The following is a 16,590-nucleotide window of genomic DNA, read 5'->3' as shown; positions in this document are numbered from 1 at the left end:
CGGGAGCGGCGGCCGTTGAAATGACGAGCTTGTTCTGTGCAGCTCCTTCGTATGCCGCTTTCCAGTAGAAAATCAGCTCATGTCCAGATCCAACAACCTCATTTTGAAATAAATAAGGTAAAAGAAAAGGCCGTGCTCTTTGGTAGCACTCTGGGACAAAATAAAGGCTGTGAGGGATCGGAGCCGGGGTGACTTCTCTGGCAGCTGTTTGCTGGAGCCTTTCGGTTTCCTTGCAGCCCGCGGCCGGGCGCTCTGCCTGGGCAGACTGTGAGCCGCAGGACTGGGGAGCACACGTACTTATTGTTATCCATATCAGTACATTTTAAATAAAACACTTTTTTTTTTTTAAGGTATTTTAATCTGTTTTTAATGATTTCTGTTAACGTTTTAATTGATCTGCAGGCAGACTTGTCCCTGTAACAACATCCCGTGGTCAGGTTCATTCAGATGTGCCGTTATCAGTTATCAGTCGATTATGACGGTTTTGCAGATGGAAGTGACGTTTGTGCACATGCTGGGATAGCCGCCAGCTTCTCATTTCAAACAGCCTGGTTTTGGTTCACAGCTGCAGTTTTAAGCATTAGAATTTAACAAAGTGGAGAGCAGATCTGTTGTCTGCATGCCCCGCACCTTTCTGGGACCTGACTGGTCGTGTTAGACATAGCGAGTGTCTTTTTGCAGTGAAACCTTTACAACTCGCTCTGATCTTCTCAAGAGGTGTCTGCTGTCTCATACATACATCTGCTGTGTTGTGTTTTGGGTTTGCATGCTTTCATTTTTATCTTGAGTACTATTTCTCTGCAAGCTCAGCCATGAAAACATAACATTTCAGTGTAGTGGTGAGAACTGCAAACCAGTCAGTTGTTGCTAATTAGCAGGTGTGAGAATATAATGCTGAAAATTCTTGCTTTCCAGTATTTACCTATGAAGCATTGTCTTTGTGGTGGAAAATAGCTGCTGTGACTCTGCGTGCTTTGTAATAAATGGTGCTGTTGTGGGCAGGTTGGATTAGAGGTGATTGTCACATTCCTGGGGTTGTAAAGACAAACCTAGAGATGATTAAAAAACATTTTTTTTTTACTTTTTACTTCTTGCACACCTTTTGTAAGGTGTAGTACATTATGTGGTACTTGACTTTTGTACGAGTTTGAACCTTGGCACAGGATTGCGTGGTTGTGAGGATGTCTTTACATGGAAAAAAGGTAACTTTCATAGCAGTAGTAGCACTTTGATCCAAAACATTCAGTGTGGATGGATTTGTTTTCTTTACGTGAATACAGTTTGACTCACTGCAATATTCCTGGTAGTACAAATGATGGGTTTCCAATTAGCAAAACACCTATTTAACTATTGTTTTGTAGGTTTGTTGTTTCTTTCTTAAAATACTGGTCTCTGTGGAGCAGTAGAAGTGCTCACAGAGCCATGAGAAAGAAATACATTTACAGAAATATCTGTGTATTTTTTGCCTGAGCAGAAGAGCTTCCTTTGGAGCCTCATGCTGGCACCGCTGTATGCTAAGAGGAAGTGGGCTCTGCTTTTCCTAAGCAAAATACATATGTACGTATATATATTATTACTGTATATGTACACTCATATATGTTTCACAGCTTTCTATAGCATGTTTTGTTGATGTGCTGCTAACGATGGCACAGCTCATCTTTTCTAATGTTGTTTCATTTCTAATGTTGTTTATGGCTTGCTGTACGTGTCCTTACAGTGAGGGGCTGTTTGAAAGAACTGGAGCTTTGTGGGATGTCAGGTTTGCTGTGCTGAGAAGCAACTCGTTAAAGAGTAGATGCTGTTCTCAAAGGTGTAGGTCTTTGTAGATCATGGTTAGGTGGCAGACATGACACAGACCTCCTCAAGGATGGAGGTATTACTGGGTGTTGTTTTCAAAGGCACATACTATCCTCAGCAGTTTGCTGGGCGCTCAGCTGGAGGATCTGGGCTGTGTCGTGATTCAGAAGGAGTTCAGATACGAGTCTGTCTCTTCTGCATCTCAGAAGCGGGAACTGCAGAACACCACCTTTCCTAAGGACGGGTTTATTCTCACTGCTCTTCAGAGGGGCGTAGAATCGGAGCGCTGCGCTGTAAGCAAATGAGGAGTCCTGGGAGTAAAATCCTTCCAGTCTGCAAATTCTCTCTCTCGTAATTTATTTTTAAAGGTCAAACTGTGACTGCTATAGAAAAAAGAAAAAGTAATTTGTACAGGAAAACCTTTCCAGGTGATATTCAACCCTGACCTCTGCCTTTAGGTTTCCCAGAGCTGCTGGGTGGCTGCTGGCTAAAAGGCAAAGCTGAGCAGGAACTATTTGCAAAGAAATGCAGAGTGATGCTTTGCCTTTACATTTTTTTTTTATTATTATTTTAAGTTACTCCTTGATTTTTTAGTAGACATAACATTCTTTGATTTAGAGAAGGAAAGGATTCTGCTTTAAAACACAGCAGGTAGGAATATTAGGAATATCAGGACGGCTGTTTCACACTCGGACAGCTGGAGCAGCTGTGTGTTCCCCACTGAGATGAAAACGCTGCACTTTGAGATTTAGAAAGGTAAAAAGTGTGACTGGAGCATTAAATGGGAGGGCCACATGATACCAAAATTTAGCTCTGTGCTCATTGTAAAGAAAATCCTCATTGTAGAAGGGAAAAAATGAACTTGTTCCACCACTTTCTTTTTTTCCTCAGGAGAAAACACAGAATATATCCTAGGTAATAAATCTGTTTTATGGCTCACATGAGAAAGGGTGGAGAAACTCCCATTATTTTCTTCCCAGAAATTGAAATGCACATGAGCTAACATGGAGACACTGGGATTTTCATCCAGCAAACGCACAGCTGGCTTCTGCTTTTATTATTTTCCTAAGCCTAATAATTTTTCACTTGATTAGCTGGTGGCTGACAAAGCTATCACTTGCTCAGTGTTTTGTATATTTAGTAGAGTAGGTGTAATGCAAAAATGATAATACACACCCAGAAGCATAGCTCAACTTGCTCGTTTGATGAGCAGTTTCTACTTCCCTCTCTTTAAAATCCCAGTTTCTATCGTCAAGTTTTGTGTTTGAGCAGAAAAAAGTAACTGCTTGAGGACTGGAAGCAGGAGAGCTGTGTAAGCATCTAAGAATTCATTTTTGATATTTGCATTATGGAATTGGTACAAATTTGCATGATGCTTTGTGCAGGAAAGGGATGGCAGGAATGAGGTGAAGGTCTGCAGGGCAGCTTTGCCTCGTGGACGTGCCGGGAGGATCTGAGGAAGGAAAGTCCTGGTTAGAGTGAAGATTTTTAACCTTGATGAGTTCTGCCTCATTTGATGTCAGTTTGGTGCTCTTTTATACAGTGAATGCCTGGGAAAGGAGTGGTTTGTAAGGATTAGTAGAACCTGTGTCCTGTGTATCTGCATTCTGACCTGAGTCCATTGCTCTCAGTAGTTGCTGATAAGTTCAAGCTCTGGAGCTGGAAGGTGATGACTTTGCTAAATGCCACGAGCCAGTGTATTTTCCCTGCTAGAGAAAATGACCTTAATGGAAAAATGGGAGACAACATTGTGGAAATTCTCTTTGGATCTGTCTCAGAGACTTCGTGCCTGCTGCAGATCAGAGTACCGAGCACTTGTGTCTCTGGCGTAGGAGAAGCTGCCATGCTGGCTCCTGGCTGGGGAGAGGCTGTGCTGTGGCTGGAGGGGAGCAGCTGGGGATGCTGCTGACGATGCATTGGAGCAGGCATGGTTTGCTGTGGAGGCACACACCTTTTCTGCAGCACAGCACTGTGGCCTTTCCTTTGCAGGCTGATCCCTTGCCCCAGGTGCGGAGGGCTCAGTCTGTCCTTCTGTTGAGGGAGTCCGCAGTGCTGTGTTGCATAAACGTGGTACAGTGAGATGTGGCAGGTCTGCTGGGAGCAGTTAGTCTCAATTGAACAAGACTCTTGAATTCGAGAATAATTGGGAAAATGTGAAACATTCAGTATTTTCATGTTTACTTCTTTTTTTTGATTGTGTATTCAGGTCCTCCTCCTTTCACTTCAACAATTGAGGGTGTTGGTTACTTCCTCCCGTGTTTATGTAAGACGAGCTTTTTATAGTCCTTTTTCCAGTTGCTGTATGTGTTTCCTCCACGGCAGCGTAACACATTATTCTTCCCACCCCCTCACAGCCAGTTACACCGATAGAAGGCCTTCATTTGTTGCTTTTTTTAATCTGGCTGTTGTGGTTTTTATGCTGTTTTTTAAATAATGGAGCTATGGGATTGGACACGGTCATTACTCCTGCATAGAAATGTGGTTTTTGACAAGCTGTGTTTTGTTCTCAGTAAAGGAAAGCCATGCAATGTAGCAAGGGATGATCAGCCATGCTTAGCTGACAGGGCATTTGGTTTGAGCTGCACAATTCCAGCTCAGTTCTTGTTTAGCTGAAGATCCACCTGGAATAAAAAAAATAACACACACACAGAAAAAGAGTTTCTCAAAAATGGCCTGCATTCTGTTTTTTTATGAAAAAAAATTCTTATTGTAATGCCATGTGTAAAGAATTTTTCATTATTATCCATTCCAACTTGCGCAGAAGTGACCTATGTAAATGTAATGTGAGGTGGACCCAGCTGCCTAACTACTCCGGATCTTTACTGTGCTTAGTCTCTATATAGGCTGTTGCTTTTCCAAGTGACCAGTTTGAAGGTGACACTGGAATTCTGAACATTGAGGTCAGGAATTCACTCGTTTACCACCAACTGTCCACCAGCTGCACTGCAAACCCGCAGCAGCGACAACCAAAGGTAGATGTGAAGGACGCAGTGCCCGGGCCTGAGGAGCCTTGCACCTCGCATCTCATGGCCCCGCTGGGATGCCCGAGGGTCTGACATTTACCCCTCTTGCACTGTCTGACTACTCTTTGGAATTAACTTTTTAAAGGTTTATTTTATTGCTCCATTGCTGAATTATTATAATCAACAGTTAGCATTTAATTATAGCAATTTTATGCTGTAAATGTTGTGTATGGCTGATGATGTAATTGGACGTTTAATAATATCCTTAATTTAAAAGTAAAAAGGGAGAATCTCTGAAACGAGTGTCTATGTGCTTGTGCCTGTTAAACGCTGTTATCATTATCTAGTGACAACGTGTGATCTTCCTAGCTAGAATTCTCTTTCATGCTGGCACTGTCTTTGTGCCAGATCGTTCCTGACCCTAGAAGCACCTCGGGGTGGGGGTGGGAAATGAATGTGTCCCCAGAGCCTCCTTCAATGTCATGTTTGGCCATGGGGGAATGGCAGCCGCAAAGGCTGAGCATGGCCCTGGGCCCGCTTCCTTCCATCGCTCCGAGCAGCACAAGCGGCCAGCACAGGGCTGTGCGTTTGGTAGCTGGGAGTCACAGGGGAGCGCGCTATGAGGAGTGGGGTGACATTATTTGTCGTCCACGCGAGGGGAAGGCAGGCAGGAGTGTGTCTGAGTCACCCGCTCCTCCCGGAGCGCCTCCTGGGGCGGTGCTGCCGCGTGCAGCCCGGTGCAAGACTGAGCCTGAAGGCTTCGCAGGCCTGGTTGCTTGTTCTATGGCAGTCTGACCTTCTGGTAATGACTTCAATATGATTCAGTCTTTTCTCTTTTGCCCGATCTTGTTGATGAGCCTTCATGCCTGATCCTTCCCCGCTGTCGTGGCAGCAGCACAGGCCTTCCATGCCACCGGTACGATTGCTGCTCGGGTTCAGCCGGCATTGGCGCATTTTGGTGCATTGCTGGCAGCGTTGCTGTTTAACACAGTGGACCAAGACTGCGACCTTGTAGAAAAATGACTGATCCTGGAGCTGCTCTTGTGAACCTTTGGAACTCTGAGGCTCACTCAAATGATGAGGGTTGAGCAGTATGTAGAACTGGGTCCTGGTACTGTTTGCCAGTTCATATGCGTTGTGATTGCCAGAAATTGGAGCTCCTGAGGCAAGTGTGTGTGAAGGCCGAAGCACCGAGTCTTGAGTGGACGTGTGGAGAATGGCTGGGATGTAGGTTCCTGTGGGTCACAGTACTTACTATAGAATACTAATAATAGCAAACAGACTCATTCCTTTCCCACATCTCTAGGGTTTTAAAAATCCAGCAGAACCAGCAAAATACCTAAAGCTCAGCCAGTGAAATCCAGCCAAATTTTGTACAGATTACAGTGCTAGTTTCAATTAAATATAAATTGTGCACTTAAAACATACAGTTTGCTTAAAAGGAGTTACTTTGCCAAACCGTAAATGTACCAATTACTAAACTAAGAAATAGCAGTTCAAGGAATCCACATTTATAAAGTTCAGAAAAAAAGCCTTTCAGGTATTTTTACTGCTTTTATTTAACCATGTGATTCATGTTTAATCCTGGTTAGACTTAATTCATACATACATATCTTTATGTATGTATCTTATGCAGGCTGGGCGCTTCTCCCAGGCAAGTGCCTGCTGTGTCACCACGTTTGTTCAACGAGGGCTGGGGGAACAGAGGGTACAACTCAGTCACGTCATCTTATGCGTATATGAGAAGTCTGTCTCACATTATACCTACAAGAAATACACAGGCGCTCATAATTCATGTTATCTCATAAAATGTAGAAGAGCGTTCTGAGACTGTAAATGAAGGTAATTTATGTATAAAACCTCATCTGTGAAGAATTTATTGCTATAGTAGGTATAATATGCTTTGGCAGTCTTCTTCCCTGAAACTAGGACTTGCAGATTTGAAAAGAGAAATTACCTTGCAGGCTGAATTATACCTGCTTTTATAGAAAACACATTATGATGAAGGCTTTTGTGTTCGACAGAGATAAAGACAGCTGCTGGGTTAGTGTTCCTTGGCTGTTGCTCACAGATGTGCATGCACATCTTCACTGTGTGAAGTCTCCTTAAAATCTGTATTGCTTTCGTGCTGCTCTTGTGTAAAATTACTGATGTATTTTGTACCTTAGTGGGAACTGTTTTACCACTGAGGAACCTGCAGAAGTATATCTGCAGTTATAAATTTTCTGAACTGTCCTGTCTAAAAGTGAACGTTCTGTTTTGCAGAGGCGGTTTGATAGCAGTTTCATGAAATCCAGTTCTCATTTCCTCATTCAAGGACTTCACAGGGAGCACGTGGGCTCACCCTGCCCTCCGTACTTGTGCAGAACTAGCTGAGAAGGACCATGGGGTCCATCCATCTCATGGCCTATAAGACAAAGGTGTTTCCGGGTGACGACAGGGAGATGTGGCTGATGTGTCACAGCAGATTTTGGATGGTGGGCTTTGGGCATGTGGTGGTGGAAGGGAGGCTGGAACAGTGGTTGTGGTGCAGTGATGCTGTGCCCAGCCCTGGGGAGATTGCAGCACCATCTCCTCCACGTGTCAGAGGAGCACTGACAGAATGGCATCTGACGTGGGAGTCTGTGGAGCAAAGGTGTGTCGTTGAGCTCCTCTGTGCAGAAAAAATGGCACCCACTGACGTTCGTCAGTGCTTGCTGATTGGAGATGGAGACCCAGCAGTGGTTGTGAGCTCAGTGAGGGCAGTGACAGTGATGTGAAAAACAAGCCGTGCTCCACGTGGCCATGCAGGTTGTTAGGAGCGCAGCATGCAGCTCTTGTTGATTGTGGTGAAAGTGCACAGCTGGGGGTGGTGACTGTGTGTTGCAGCTGAGAATTTTCTCCATCAAATTATTGTGCTCTTAGATGCAGTTCCAATAGCACTGAATAGGAGGTGTTACTTTTGGAGCAAATGGTGTATTTTTTTTTTTTTGTTTCTTGTGCTGGGATTCTAAGATTACGTTGTGCACATACGATTTTATAATGTTTGCCTCTTTTGGCCTGAACACTTCCATTAATATTGGTTTGCTTTTTCCCTCAATTTTCATCTCATACAATCCTTGCTACTCCAGTTGTTACCCATAGCGCAAAGTAACATTAAAACAGGGAATGATCTAACTGTAAAATATGCCACTTAAATGCAGATAGCTGGGAATGAAGAGAAAGAGCTGATAGTGTATGTTAGAGGGGTCCTGGTCCCAGGAGGCAGCGGAGGCTGTAGAACTTATCGCTGCAGAAGTGGACCAAAGCTCTGCGGGTCGGTACAGAGCAGGTGGGATCTTTACCTTCTTCCCTGACAGACAGACAGTTATGTAGGGAAGCTAGAAGCATACAGTGCTTTCCTTTGAAAAGGTCTGGTTGTTAATGTGCTGAATTCTTGTAAGGATAATCAAGAAATAATTGGTAGCAAGCATGTTAATACTGCATTGTTGATACTGGAAGTATTTTAATGTTTCAGAGTCTGATCCATTGATAGTCAAATGCCTGCCTGCTACTGCGCGTGTTACCGACATGACATTTATTTGGAAAATGTACAGATCGGGAAGCGAATGTTGTGTGTGTGTTTGTTGTTTTGTTCTTGGCAGTGAGTGTTGGTTATCCCTGAAGTGAAGGGTTGGTGCCCTGAAGGTGCATGTGGTAGCTCTGCAGGAAGAAGTTTCTGGTTAGGAGCAGTTTCTTCATGCTGCACTACTGCCTGAGATGTCTTTGTGCTCATTTGAAGTTGGCTGAGTGGAAGGATGAGACAGAAGAGGGACTCTGAGGCTGTGCACACCCACAGGTGGGGCCCAGGGCTGGGGGGTTTGGTGCCCGCGGGGCATCCACACAGCACGTGGTGCCTGCCCAGCTCCTGAGTGCCCACACAAACCTGCCTGTACGTGGGTGCTGCTTTTTGTGCAGTACACAGCAGTTCTATTACTTACATCAAGTTACTCAGACATTGTTTCGTTATCGACCTTCGTAGCATTCAGAGGGCACCTGCGAGGAGGGGGCAGCACTGAAACACCTCTCTATAGCAAACAGAAGTTTTTTAAAATGTCTGGGTTGTATTTTTGGAAGCAAAACTATACTGTTTTAATTAGAGGATGTGGGTGTTCTTGTCAAATGGAGAAGTCCCCATGCCCGTGTTGCTGCCCTGGACGCAGGCTTTGAGCAGAGGCCCTTCCACGCGCTGTGCTTTCAAGGTTGCTTCATTGTGTCTGAGGAAACGCAGAGTGGCACTGATGAGAAACCCAGCATCAAGAAACCCTCGGCGGTGCTCTCAGACGTGCTGCTGGGAAACGTTTGGTTTTGAGTCGAATGAAACAGAGGCCCAGTTCTTAGGAGTATCATCTTTTCACCTTTCAGTTCGGCGAATGTTAGCACAGACGAAGCAGAGCTGTTAGAGCAAAGCCTGAGCGAAGCGAGCCTCCGTCCGGTCAGTGTTCCGATCTCACCGTCCTGTTTTCCAGGGCAGCACGTCGGCTGTAGGGCAAAAATAAACGCAGCCTTTTAAGTCTTCACACCTAAATATGTTTATGCGTATTTTTAGTCACTATTTACTGTTTGCAAATTTATCTTGATGTGAAAAAAAAAAGTTTCAGTGTATTGTTCTCTTAACAAAGGTTTGACCCTCGCCTTTACAGACACAATTTCACTATTTTTCCTCCGGTCTTTAGTTCAAAGGCGCTTCTAAGCACGCAGGCATTGTATGGAGCAGAGATGTGTGCTTTGTGTCACAGGAGTTTAGGGAACAATGCGAAGGTCAATTGTGTTGCTTGCTCTCCTGTCACATGGGGTGGGTGTGTACATGAATGCATCCCTGGAATTCCACTGTGGGATTTGCATCTTTGAAGCCGCTGCTAAAATTACTGCTGAGGCTCTTCCAAAGGCGGATACTGATAGAAGATTCAATGGAATCGAAGGTCGCCAGCCTGGTAAGCGTTGAAAGATACCTGGCTATGATACTATTTCTGATTTAATAAAGCGAATGGGAGGCTAGCCCTTTGTAATAATTAGGACTAATTACTGAAGAGGTGTTGACAGATGGGCTAAGAGGAAACAAACTGCCTTTATCCAATGGCTTAGAGTCAGATTACTAGTCTTGTGTTATCTGTTTCTCAGAAAGTAGAAGCTTCAATCATTCGCTAAGTCTTCAAAGGGGAAAGGGATCCTCACAACGTACAGGATTTGGGATGAAGCTATGAAATACGTCTTTGACTCAAAATGGCTAAATTAATCTCCTTTCCGTAAATTATCATACTTTTAAAGTTTGAGTTACAGATGGAGAATCTGATTATGGTCCTGCAGAGTAAGGGAAATCGATCTGATGGCTGTCCTGTTGTTCATTACCGCTGCTCACGGGTTAGCCTACCCTCCGTTCCTCGCTGTTCGTAATGTCATGATTTCTTTGTTTTCATCTCATGCCACGCTTGTTTTCCAGCTGAGAAGGAGACCAGGGAAGATACGCAACAATCCCCCACACTGTGTTTTATGCAGATCTCATATTTGCTTCTGAGCAGAAAATGCATCTGCCAAAAGATGAGATTTAGGAGACAGGATCACGGGCATTTTAGGAAGAAGAAAATGGTAATTTGGGTTTACCAAAGAATTCCTCAGTGATGTAACATTTCCTTAAAAAATTTCTCTCCTTTTGGAGGCAGTGGCCATCCAGTACAGCTGCATGAAGTGGGTACAGCATGGCTGTCCGATGTGGATGGAGCTGGCAGAGACATTCAGGGTTAATCTGTTGTCACAAGAGTGGGGCTCGTGTGGCTTACTGAAGGCGAGGGTTTAGCAGTCTAGCAGCCCTCCCTAAGCCCCGTCTTTTCTGAGAAGCGCGAGATAAATAAGATTGCATTTAATAGCATCAGAAGAAGTAGCTTTCATTATTTATTTACTTTTTAACAGAAGAGGCCTTTTAATTAGTGTTTAAATATTTATAACAGTTTTATTGTGCTGTAAAATTGGTTATACTTCGATCTAGCTTTTCTGGTTTGAGGTAATAGGACGGGTAAAAGTTTTCCTAATGAATTTGGTCAGAAGATGACAGTGTGATGATCTGGTGACAGACACTTCAGCTCCTGGCAGCGCGCTGTGCCGGGGCTGATGGGCGCAGTCGGAGGCTGGCAGTTCAAGTTCAGGTGCTGCAGAACTGTTCTGAGCTTCCCACGAGGGCAGTGACACAGCCCTGCATTTCACTTGATTTTTGGCCAGGAAGTTTATTGCAGGTGACAGGAGTGAAGTTTGAGGTCTCGTGTGTAAACCATGGAACTCTGACTTTACGTCTGTCCATTTGCTAGATGTTAATTAGCATTATTCCTTAAAGCAGGTCAGCTAGTTGGTCAGAACGTCACAGACACAGGAAACAATGCTGGGAGCTGAGAGCTGAGCATGGTCACTATTCAGCTGCTGTTCAGCTTGGCACCCACTTTTCATTAATATTAATTAAAATTAATAGATTAATATCAATAACACAACTGTTTAGTATGCGATCAGGCTCAGAGCTTTGGACATGAGAGCATATTGAATGAAAACATCCTACATGCTCTTTCAAAATGGATATAGCCTTACTTGGTGAAACCGGCCTGAAAGAACAGCTGTGGGTTTGTATCTCAAGTGCAGGCTTAGGTTAAACTGTTAAAATAAACTTTTTTATTTTATATTCAGGTAATATTTGCCTTGTAAATGTCAGCCCTGTTTGCACTGGTATTACAGTGATTCTCATTAGATTTCTTAGATTAACTTGCTCTCCAATAGCAATTTGACTTCTCCAAATGAAATTTGTTTACACTTTATTGGAATCCTAATAGACAAATTATTAATTAGGCCTGAATTTTGGGAGATATTTCATAGCATAACAGTTCTTTATAATCTTTGACATACACATAGCATAGGTAATGTTGTTCCCCTTTTTTGTCTTTGTGCTCGCAATCTCCTCCCACTCACAGCTGGACTCATTCATGTTCATTATGGGCCATTCATGTTCAAAGGAACTTCAGGACTTCGATCTGTAAGTGGCAGTAATTTTTATTTCAAGTGTGGCCAAAGCAAAATAGAATACACTGCTAAATATCTGTATACATTTCTGTTTTAATGTAGTTAGGCTACTTGTAGAGTAAGAAGAGTTTTGGTTGCACGTACGATAACCTGGTGTAAGATTAAAAACTCATAAAACTGAAATATTGAAATTAATGTGATTTGAAGATGAGAGTAAAAATGAGATTTGGCCCCATCCTCCCTTCTGATGGCTGTGAAGGCCACATTCTGAGCTGTGTCGGTCTCTGGCAGCTCCAGGCTTGGTCCTGCGCACCAGGAATCGATTGGTAAGGCACAGTGTGATGCCTTTCAGGAGTTCGCGTTAATTTCCTATCGGTTGTTTTTTTGACAGAAGATCATATTACGTGTACATTTCCTTAATTCCACACTCTTCAGTTATATTTCACACTTTGAAGAAAAAAGCATAGAAGACAAAATGTCATCCGCTGTGTATTGTGTTTCCTGTGCCCTGTGGGAGGAAAAGAAAAGTAATAGAACAGACAAATAAATAAAAGCGGTGTTGAAACTGCCGTGACAGCTTCTGCTCTTGCACCACGGAACTGCAATCAATTTTTTGTCTTCGTTGGTCAGGTGCCAGAATAACAGCATCATACCATACAAAAGTAGATTAATTAAGGCAATTATAACAGAATAAATTAAATAATCATAAAAGTTTGTCATGGGAAAAATATGTGTTTAGAATTAATTAGTTTTCAAATAGAGCAATACTTTAATTGGGCAGAGTTACAGAATCCTTAATTGCAGGCACACAGTTCCGGCTCCAATAACTTCAGTTGCTGTAACAACTTGATACGTTTCTTCTCTGTCAATTCTTTTTAATAGTTTGTTACCAAAGAAGATTATTGCAGGACATGTCTGCTGAAATGTCCGGAGGTTTAATGAAGCCCCCGCTGTCCGAGGGCTCTGTTAGCTCGTGGGAGCAGCGGGTGAGCAGTGCTGCAGCAGTGTTGCTGGCTGCCGAGGGCGGCCATGCAGGGCTGGGGCTGCTCTGCTCCAGCTGTGCTGCGTCAGTCGGACGGGCCGCAATTCGTCCCGCTGTGTGTTGCACTGAGGCGGCTGTGTAAAGTCTTCTTTTCGCTGACGTTCTGCATTTTCCCATTCTCCGGATTTTCTAGGAGATCTGGCCTTGTCATTTTCTTTTTTTTTTTTGGTGCTCCCTTTATGGAGGGTGTGTCGCAGAGAACAACTGCGTTTTGAGAAACTGTGTTTTGTGCCTACATCATCTCACTGTACCGAGCAGGTGGTTCCCAGAGTAGATCGTAGGGTGTCTTTCCTCATCTGCAGCGTGAAGCTGGTGATGAAACAGCAGGACTTCGTCCATCTCAGCTGTATTTCCACGCTGTATTTCAGGCTGTCCTTAGTAAAAGCCAGTGTGCTGCTATCGTGAGGGAGGGGTCTTCTGATTTCAGCCTCCATATATTTAGTGTGAATATAACTGTGATATGGGGCTGCCTTCAGTGAGATGTGCAGTGCCCCAAAGGTGTAACGGTGCTGGAAGAGGCCAGGCAGCTGATGGCTGAAGGCAAATGTGTCAGAATGAAAGGCTGAAAAAAATTATCAGTCTGACACAGTGGGAGTATTAGAATGATTAATGTTTATGTTAATTTATGGCTTTTACATATTGATTAATAGCTTTTTGCTTCAATGACCAAAGTGTGTAAGTGGCAATGAGATCCATATGCTAACTCAGTGTCTTGCAGATAATTACTGTCCTTCTTCCTTTTGTTCCCATGCTGACCCTGTTTTTGTATGGAAAATAATAATTATACTTTCAAATTCTTCTATCTGCCATTTTTAAGGTGAGCCCCAAAGCAGGGCCGCAGGGCTCGGCATTCCTGACGGTGATGCACTGTCACCTCTGTGCGTTCTTCATGCGAACTTCATGACTTAAAATCGTAACATACTGTGCTGCAGTGTCCTCCTGCTGTGGGACACTGGTGTTCTGTGAGGTGCCAACGCCGTCAGCAGCCGTTACCTGGGTGAAGCCCATCACGATGCGCTGTGTTGCACGATGCTTATTGGGCTTTTTTTCCTGCTCCCATAAGATTGCTTGGCGTCCCGCCAGCTGCTGATGCGCAGTTTTGTTTGCTGCCGATCCGGTGGTTGGCTGTTACAATTAAAATGTGGAAACTTCCACCGCTGGTTGTGTAAGTGTGAGCTGGGGGAGCTGCTGTCAGTCAATACGAGGCTGCAGGGCCAGGCAGTGCAAACCAGTGCGTTCTCTTTGACACTGAGGTGCCTCTAGCAAGTTTCCTGAGCAGAAGCTTTCCATCTGGAAATCTGCCTGGATTCTGTACCCTCAGTGCGCACTGCTGAGTGCTTCCCATCCTGTCCTGTGATTGCTGGTTTTTTTTTTTTGTTTTTTTTTTTGGGGGGGGGGGAGGGGAGAGTAAGTTTCAAGGGCAAATATAAAATACAGACATACTTCACTGTGCTTAATTTGTACTTTGGTTATCACTGGTAATATGGAAAATAATTAGTTTGAATAGAATGCGTTGGTTATCCTTATGGCTAAAAATTGACTGCTTTATTCATACATTTTGCTGGCTAAATCAGACATTGAAGTTCTGCTTGAAATCAGATTCTTGATTCAAAGATTTCTACTAATTTCTAATTTAAATTTGAAATACATATTCTTAAAAATAGTGTTAAAGAAATCCTAAGAGTACAGTACGGGTTCATATCTACATTAACACCAAAGACCGTAATTGGAGCTTTAAACTGAAAGAGTAAGGCAGTGGTGTTGGTTGGTGGGTGAGTGAATTTTGAGTGTGCTCAGCACTGTGCAGTGCTCCCACAGCTCCCAGCCGTGCAGGCAGTTGCTGTGCAGCTTTCCTTCTGGATCTGCTCTCAGCAGTGCACGTTTCTGTGGCTGCACACAACACACAGACTGTGTTTTTCAGGGCTCTGGAGTAAGAATGCCAAAATCAGGCTGCCTGGCTTTTAATTTGGGCTTTAAATCTCAGTCCCTCTTCATTCTTCCCTAAGCGTTTTATACATGCTGACATGATGCTGAATACAGAAAGGCTTTTCTTTGTGCCGTTTTTTCACCCAGGTGCAAACAGATTTCTTTGTAAGATTGCCTCGTGTTATCTCTTTATTGCTGACTTCGCTGTTTCACTGTATTCTGTCATTTTTTTTCATTGGTATATGCAGAATGAAGAACTGGGCTTAAAAATTGCCACAACGCATCTAACAGCATTTGTGTACCAAATCACATCCCAGCTCTCAGGCCTTTTGCTGAGGTGAGCTGTGATCATTCAGCTCGTGCCCCGGCTCCCCGAGTCGCAGCAGTGGCTCAGAACGGCGAGGGCGGGTTTGTGCAGCAGTGCGGGCTGAGAAGAGGCTTTGTGTGAGTGAAAAAGGAACCGTGGAAGAAGGAGGGGGATCAATTTATTCACATCTTTCTCAATTCGTGGTGTGCTGGGTTTTCCTGTGGCAGGGTGGCATCTGGCAGACCAGGCATTAAAAAAAAATAACAGGGATTTCTTGTAGCTAGTGATGAGCACACCTGGATGTGCTGAATTTTTGCAGTAGTAATTATGTCTGCACACCTGCTGGTTTCAGTCCCCAGTCAGTTTGCCAGACGTGCTTAGAGAGATTTATTTCACCTGTACCTGAAAAAGTGCTCTGACAGTGGAGCTTCTACTGTGAGCGAGCCTAAAGAGCAGAGCACCTTTTCCATGTCTTTGTTGGAGCCATTGGTGTCTCAAGCAGAACTGTGGAGTTTGTTGGGGGGGGAGTGTTTGGATGATATTTTAATGGCAATTTGTTTTTGCTTCCATGTGTGATAGAAATACAAGTGACAGGAGTGGGAACAGGAGAGTTGCTGAATTCTGCTGGAATTTTTCCTGTGGGAATCTGTTAATGTTTTTAATTCTCTGAGAGATTTTTCTAAGGTAATCCTTTTGACATTTACATATTTTAAATGACTCTCATAAAATAAAAGCTTAGCTTTTTTTAATATGTATGTATAAAATGTGGAAGTGATGATACTGGGATAGCACTGCACACAACTCAAATGGCTCAAAGAGTATTCTGCAGCCTATAGAGAATCAGCTCTGTGTAGGAGATTAATAGTGAATTGTTCTTTAAAATAATGAAACTTTGGAGGAAATTCAGTTCTTGTGGCACTTAGCAGAAGCATGTTTTGTACCTAATGTGTGCTGTGCTGCATGTAGCCGTTTGCTAATTAAAACACTGATGTGAGCAGCTGAGTTTTCCCCTTGTTGCTCACACAGGGATTTAATCAGGGGCTCAGGGCTTTGCAGCACACCTTGTGAGCAGTGCCTTCGGTGGTTTGTGCTGTTCTGAGGTGAAGCTCAGAATCCAAGAGATGCAACTGCGAGCACAGGGAGGCCAGAGGTTAAAGTGGGGAAAGAAACAGACAAGAAAGCTTTCTTACGACCTTAGGCAGCTTGCTTCTTCAGGCCCCTGAGCCAGATTTCGATTTCAGATCAGCCTAAATGCTAAGCAAATCATTTAATTAAATTTACTGCAGATATCCCCAGTTAACAAGAGCAGATTGGTCTCCCTGAGGCTAAATGGAGTTAACGATAAAATAAATGTTGTGCTAATTAGAGAACTCGTTTTCTGACACCTGGGGTGAAACTTGAAGAGGTCCTAGAGATCTTGGACTGCACATTCATGGATGTGAGCCTTATGTTTGTGCTTCACGTGGGGGCTTCTGAAAAAGGTACCCAGGGGTGGTAAGATCACACAGGCTTCATACTGAGCATGGCTGTCACTGTGTGTT

At 43.8% G+C, this 16,590-nt stretch overlaps 1 protein-coding gene across 6 annotated transcripts in view; it reads left to right on the top strand.

The window, feature by feature from the left end:
- Positions 1-17: 17 nt before the first annotated feature.
- The window catches only part of GNB1L (G protein subunit beta 1 like), a 38,405-nt gene continuing 21,832 nt past the window's right edge, over positions 18-16,590 (top strand). For 3 of the 6 annotated variants that reach the window (XR_002120318.2, XR_002120316.2, XR_002120317.2), the window contains exon 1: positions 18-117. The gene's annotated coding sequence lies outside the window, so the exon portion shown is untranslated. Of the gene's footprint in view, positions 118-15,640; positions 15,734-16,590 lie in introns of those variants that run through there. The other 3 variants (XM_019620959.2, XM_019620961.2, XM_019620960.2) reach the window with 3 other exon arrangements.

Source organism: Meleagris gallopavo, chromosome 17 (genome assembly GCF_000146605.3).
Source record: "Meleagris gallopavo isolate NT-WF06-2002-E0010 breed Aviagen turkey brand Nicholas breeding stock chromosome 17, Turkey_5.1, whole genome shotgun sequence".
Lineage (NCBI taxonomy): Eukaryota > Metazoa > Chordata > Aves > Galliformes > Phasianidae > Meleagris > Meleagris gallopavo.
This window is presented reverse-complemented; position numbering and strand designations above follow the sequence as displayed.